This window comes from Molossus molossus, unplaced genomic scaffold (assembly GCF_014108415.1).
Source record: "Molossus molossus isolate mMolMol1 unplaced genomic scaffold, mMolMol1.p scaffold_m16_p_18, whole genome shotgun sequence".
NCBI classification, from domain to species: Eukaryota; Metazoa; Chordata; class Mammalia; order Chiroptera; family Molossidae; genus Molossus; species Molossus molossus.
Window position 1 is genome coordinate 417,845 of NW_023425353.1, and position 7,150 is coordinate 424,994.

The window sequence follows — 7,150 nt, forward strand, 5'->3', positions numbered from 1 at the left end:
AATATGCTATTTAGCCTCCATGTTTTCAAATGTCTTTGCATGTTCTTGTTGCAGTTTATTTCTAGTTACATGACTCTGTGATATGAGAAGATGCTTGATATGATTTCAATCTTCTTGAACTTGTAGAGACTTCGTTTGTGTCCTATCATGTGTTCTATCTTTGAAAATGTCTCATGAGCACTTGAGAAGAATGTTAATTTTGCAGTTATAGGGTGTTATTCTCTGTAGATATCTATTACATCCATTTGATCTAGCACTTTATTTGGAGTGTGTGTTTCCTTGTTCATTTTTAATCTAGAAGATCTATCCAGTGATGTCAGCGGGGTGTTGAAGTCCCGTGCCATAATTGTATTGCTGTTGATTTCTCCTCTGATGTCCTCCAAAAGATTTTTAATATATGTTGGTGCTTCTATATTGGGTGCATATAAGTTTACAAAGGTTATATCTTCCTGTTTGATAGATCCTTTCAATATTATGTAGTGGCCTTTTTGGTCTCTAGTTATGATCTTCATTTTGAAATCTACCTTATTAGATATGAATATTGCTACCCCTGCTTTTCGTTTTATTGAAAGATTTTTTTTCCATCCCTTCACTTTAATTCTATGTAAGTCTTTTGTTTTGAGGTGGGTCTCTTGTAAACAACATATACGTGAGTCATGCTTTCTTATCCAGTCAGCTAATCTGTGTCTTTTTATTGGAGTATTCATACCATTCACATTTAAGGTGATAATTAATATGTATGTATTTATTGCCATTTTTGTTTAGTGTGGTTCTATTTTCCTTCCTATTTTTTCTACTAATTACAGCAGTCCTTTTAGCATATCTTGCAGTGTTGGTTTGGTGTTAAAATGTTCCCTTAGCTTTTTTTTTTTTTTTTGGTCAGGAAAACTTTTTATTTGACTTTCTTTCTCTCTTGAATAATAGCCTTTCTGGATAGAGTAGTCTTGGATTCAGATCCTTGCTTTTCATGACCTCAATTACTTTCCTGCCACTCCCTTCTGGCCTGTAGTGTTTCTGTTGAGAAGTCAGCTGAGAGCCTTTTGAGGTGTTCTTTGTAGTTAACCTGTTGCTTATCTGTTACTGCCTTTAGGATTCCATTTTTGTCTTTAATTTTTGGCATTTTAATCACTACGTGTCTTGATGTGGGCCTTTTTGGGTTCTTCTTACTTGGGTCTCTCTGTGCTTCTTGAACTTAACTGCCTTCTCCCTTCACCAAGTTAGGAAAGTTTTCTGTTACTATTTTTTCAAATATATTCTCTAACCCTTGCCCATTTTCTTCTTCTTCGGGAACTCCTATGATGCAAATATTATTATGTTTCCAGTTGTCCCACAGTTCTCTTAAGCTATCTTCCTGTTTTTTAATTATTTTTTCCTTTTGGTTTTCTGATTGGTTGATTGTTTTCTACCCTTTCTTCTAATTCACTGATCGGTCGTCAGCTTCTTCTCCTCTGCTGTTTAGTCCTTCCAATGTGTTCATAATATCTGTTATGTCATTCTTCATTTTTACTTGGTTAGCTTTTAATGTTTCTATATTTCTACTCATGGTGCTGATGTCCTTACTCATGCTGTTGAGCTTCTTCAAGATCATGACTCTACCACAGCTTTTCTATCCACTCATCTACTGATGGACACTTGGGTTGTTTTCAGATCTTAGCTATTGTAAATAGCACTACTATGAACATAGGGTTATTTTTCAGCCACAGTTTACATTTAATACTATTCTACACCAGTTTCAGATGACAGAAAAGTTCTGGGAAAACCATGAACCCTACAGAGTGGTCCTCCATTGCCTGGAGCACTCACCTGGCCCCATACCCTGTTATCTAGACTTTATTGATTATGTTCTTCTGGCTAAAATCTGCTTCTGTGGCTGTTAAGCACTATCAATTTGTGCTGCTTATTGCCTTAACCTTTCTCACCCAGACCCTGGCACCCCTCCCCTATGACAGCTCTCAGTCCATTCTCTGTATCTATGATTCTGTTTCTGTTTTGTTCATCAGTTTATTTTGTTCATTAGATTCCACATATAAGTGAGATCATATAGTATTTGTTTATCTCTGACTGGCTTATTTCACTGAGCTTTATACCCTCTGGGTTCATTTATTCTGTTACAAAAGGTAAGGGTTCCTTCTTTTTAACTGTCAAGTAGTATTGCATTGTATGAATGTGCCACAGCTTTTGAGCTCTGAGTTAAAGGTCCCGATAGGAAAGCAAATGAACAATATTACTGTAAGATGGCATAACTATTGAAACCAGAGATTCTCAAACTTTTCCCTTAATACTCCCATGAAAAGATAAGAAAGGCAGAACTTCAGCAAGTGGATCCACTGGTAAGTAAACATCTGATGCCTTGGCAGACTAATAAGTTGCCATCCTTTCAATCTTAGAGTCTTTAAAATCCATTATTCATTTATTTAGAGGAGGTAGGGGGCCATAAACAAAAAATTTTAACAATTTGAAATCCATGTTTTCAAGTTTATTCCTCACAATAATCTATGAGATGGACTGTATAAGTTGGACTATTGTTAGTCTTATTCTAGAAGGTGAGATATCTGAGAAGATTAGTAAGGTTATACAGGTCACACACAGAAAATGGCTAAAGTAGAATTAAACTAAATTTTATCAAAATATAGTGCCTGAATCTTCACTATATAGCACATAATAATTTGATGTGGATTCTCAGTTACTCCACAAAACCATATTCAGATACATTAGCATTTTAAAATGTTTTAAAATATAAGGACAAAATTCAATAGATGAATTGAACACCTTGTTCTAATTTTTTTAAAACTAGGGGTTGGGAAAAAAAACCGTTACATAGACTCAAAAAATATATTTCAGGTAATTTTGATATGTGTTACTATATAACATGTCAGGTTCAATTTTGCTAAATAAAATGTAGGAATGCAGAAAATTGATTTTCACATTCTCAAAATTGTCTCCTTTCTATTTCAAACACAAAACACCATTAAAACCAAATAACATAATTTATAGTATGCCAGTTTTATAATAAAGCAAATTTTTAAGAATTTTATTTAATTAAATATATTGGGTTAATAATAAGATTCTATAAGTTTCAGGACTACAATCTCCCCTCTGGTAACCACCATACCATTGTCTGTGTCTAGAGTTTCATTTGTATAGTTTGTTGGTTGCTTTCTCTGTTATATCCCACAGATGAATGAAATCATATGGTTCTTGTCCTTTTCCATTTGACTTACATCACTTAGCATCTATGTTGTCACAAATGGAGATATTTCATCTTTCTATGACTAAAATTTTATTGTATGTATGTACCACATTTTCTTTATCCAGTCATACATCAAAAGACACGTAGGTTGTTTCCAAGTCTTGGCCACTGTGAATAATACTGCAACAAACACAGAGGTACATACATCTTTACAAATAAGTATTTTCAAAATTTTCAGGTAGATACTCAAACAAGAGAGTGCTGGGTCATATAGTACATAGCTCTATTCTTAATCATTTGGGACCCTCTATACTGTTTTCCATAGAGGCTGTACCAGTTTACATTCCCATCAGCAGTGAATGAGGGTTCCCTTTCTTCCACAACCTCTCCAACACTCATTTCTTGTTTTGTTGATAATAACCATTCCAACAGATGTGAGTTGGTATCTCACTGTGTGTTGGTTTTTGTTTTTGTTTTTTGCCCATTCAGCTTTATTGGAGAAAACCCTGAACTACAACTGCTTTCAATAATTCAAGTCCAGCCCCACCCCAGTGCTTGCTGAGCTCAGAGGATCATCTCCAGCTGCCGGGCACACTTGACCTGTTAGGCCAGTTCTGTGGAGGGATGGTAGTGTCTTCTGACTTCTGCTGAGGGGGGCAAAGCTGTAGTGGTTGTTGAGGCCCAGGACCTACCCTCACTTCTTGGTATAGTCTGTCATTTTTTGGGGTGTGTTAAAGAAGAGGATCCTGGTGACTTCAGTGAAGAGGATTTTCTCATAGGCCTTTATGATGCATGTAGCATTCTCATCTTGATAGTGTCAAGCAGGATGTTGATGAAGAAGGTATAGTTCTCAGGAGGGATGTTGCCTTTGTCCAGGAACTTCTTGTTGTAGCTGCCCTCCACTAGGTATTACTCAAGGGACACAGGATGCTAGATGTATACACTGGTCTGGATGTTCTTGGCAGGCAGCTGCTCCAACTCAGCCACACTGTTCTGAGACAGCAGGAAGAGGAGGTTGAGGCCCAAGAGTTGGTGCATGTGTGCTGATGTGGGAAGCTGTTCCTTGCAATAAAAGTAGTAGCATTTGAGTTGAGCCATGTAGCACTCAGAGGAGGTGATGTCCTTGTATAGGATACTCCAGTGGGCCCCAATCTCCGGTATGTCATGGGCCAGAATGAACTGCTGGTTGGTTAGTTTGGTCCCTGTGGTAGGCAGGAAGTTGAGCTCCAGCAGAAGCAGCTTGAGATGGTCTAACTCTTACCTGTGCTTGCTAAGACTGGGGCTTTTACAGTTCCACTCACTCTTAAGCTGCTTGTACATGCCAGCCACAGCCTTCAGGACCATTCCTAAGGCTGCTGAAGTCCCCAGTTAGAGGAGCCCATCACCCAGTTCAGTGCTGAAACAGCCATCTTCCATTATGCGACAAACTGCTCTTATTGTTGTTTTGATTTTCATTTCCCTAATAGCTAGTGAAGTTGGCATCTTTTTATATATCTGTTGTTTGTTTGTACATCTTCTTGGGAGAAGTGTCTGTTCAGGTTCTCTGCCCATTTTTAAATTGGGTTTCTTTGTTGTCGAGCTGTATGAGTTTATATATTTTGAGTATTAACCTCTTTTCAGAGCTGTTGTTTGCAAATATCTTCTTCCATTCAGTTTGTTGCCTTTTTGTTTTGTTAACAATTTCTTTTGCTGTGCAAAAGCTTTTCAAATGGATATAGTCCCATTTATTTATTTTTGCCTTTATTTCCCTTGTCTTTGGGGTCAAATTGATAAAATAAGACCAAGGTATATAAATTTAGTACCTATGTTTTTTTCTATATAATTCATTGTTTTAGCTCTTATATTTAGATTTTCATTCAATTTTGAGTTAATGTTTGTATATGGAGACAAATAGAAATCTAGTTTTATTCATTTGCATGTGGCTTTCTAATTTTCCAAGTACTATTTATTGAAGTGTCTTTTTTCTCCATTGTATGTTTTTGGTTCCCTTGTAAAAAATTAGTTAAATTAGTTGCCCATATACATCTGGGTTATTTATAGGCTTTTATTTCTGATTCATTGATCTGCATGTCTATTTTTTTGTTTGTTTGTTTGTTTTGTGTGTGTGTGTGTGGGGGGGGCGTTTTTGGCCAATATCATACTATTTTGATTACTGTAATGTAATGAAATAAAACTTTATACTACTCTGACTACCATGAAATGGAATTAAAATAAAATGTACTAACAAACAGATACAAGGAATTTACACACTGACAGTTTTCTTATAAGCATATTGCAGGTATCAGCAATTCCAGTTTCTGCTTATAGAAGAAATGGCCTTGATCATGACTTTGATTGATGCAGTTCACCTAACTGAAGGAATTTGGCTAGCACTGACAAGTTCCAGTTGACATTAAAGATTCATATCAGCTTTAATGTAATACCAGCAAGCACACTGCCTGCACATCCACAGACCTTCGTCTTGATCTCTTTGTTCTTCTTTCCTGCTCCCTCTCTATAAACTTACCTTCGCTGAGATACTGAGATGGGCTTTGTGACAAGTCCCCCATCTTCTCAGGTGACTGGTACTTGAATAAACTTTTTTCCTTTTTCACCAGCATCTGGCTTTCTTGGAAGCAGGTGGCTGAACTTGGTTTTTGGTTACAGTTTTGGCAGGCCAGCTAAGAGCAATTGGGAGCCCCCACATAAGTCCCTGGACTTTGGAGGGGGTTCCCCAGGCTTCCTGTGGCTGACTGACTCCATATGAAAATTTGGGAATCCCTAGCAGCTTCCGAGTGATTTTATTCAGGAACTGTCCTGCACTTTCTCTTGGTGCTGATTGCTTGCTATGGCTGGCTGGGGAAAGAAAATGAGTTATTGGTGGGTTGATGAGCCAAAGTGGGTAAAAGTCTCTGATGCTCATGACCAAGAGCATCTGCCCCATAATTTTTTTTTTTTTTTAACCATTTGGGATTCTGTAGGAATCAATAGGCACCACTCAGCAGTAGGCATGGCTCAGTGACATAGAAAAATCTTAGTGCCCTGGTGTAGGATTTGATTGGAGCATGCTTTTGGTTTTGGTTTGGCCATTTGAGATTCGGAATGAGTCATCTGCAGTACCATTTTGGCAGGGGAGAAGAGTCTATGACTTTAATTTTAGTTCCTTCACAGGAGGAAGTCAGTTTTGGTTAGACAGCTCTCATTTGTCTCTGAGAGCTCTTATCTCTCAGAAATAAAGCTTTGGTTACAACTGTTCTTTGTTTGCTTTCTTATCTTTTGGGGACTTGGTTTGATTTTGCTGTGTGTTTTTTTTTTTTTAACATTTTTTTTTTTCCTTTTTTTAACTTATCATTATTGTTGAATGTATTTCAGATGTTCCTCATTTTTTCCCCTTGACCCCATCCTCCCTGCTTCTGCCCACCTCCTGCCTTTTCCACACTATTGTCTGTGTCCATTGGTTATACATATATGCATATAAATTCTTTGGTTTCTCTCTTCCTGCCACCCCTTCCCTTCGAAGTTTGTTAGTCTAACAAGTGATTTGTACTTCTTAATTCCTTCACCTTTTTCACCCATCTCCCCAGCCCCCCTCCCATCTGGCAATCAACAAAAAGTTCTCTGTATCTATGAGTCTGTTTCTGTTCTGCTTGCTCATTTTATTTGTAGATTTGATTGTTGATAGATATGTATTTATTGCCATTTTATTGATCATATTTTTTAATCTTTTTTTTTCAAGAAGACCTGTCAACTTTAATGTAATACTAGTTTGGTGGTGATGAACTCCTTCAGCTTTTTCTTGTCTGGGACACTCTTTATATGACCATCAATTCTAAATGATAGCTTTGCAAGATAGAGTAATCTTGGCTGTAGGTTCTTGCTTTTCATCACCTTGAATATCTCTTGCCATTCCTTACTGGCCTGCAAAGTTTATTTTGAAAAATCAGCCAACAATCTTATGGGAGCTCTATTGTAGGTAATAGC

General features: G+C 37.1%; 1 pseudogene; it reads right to left on the reverse strand.

The window, feature by feature from the left end:
• Positions 1-3,754: 3,754 nt before the first annotated feature.
• Positions 3,755-4,614, reverse strand: LOC118633608 (annotated as a pseudogene).
• Positions 4,615-7,150: the final 2,536 nt, after the last annotated feature.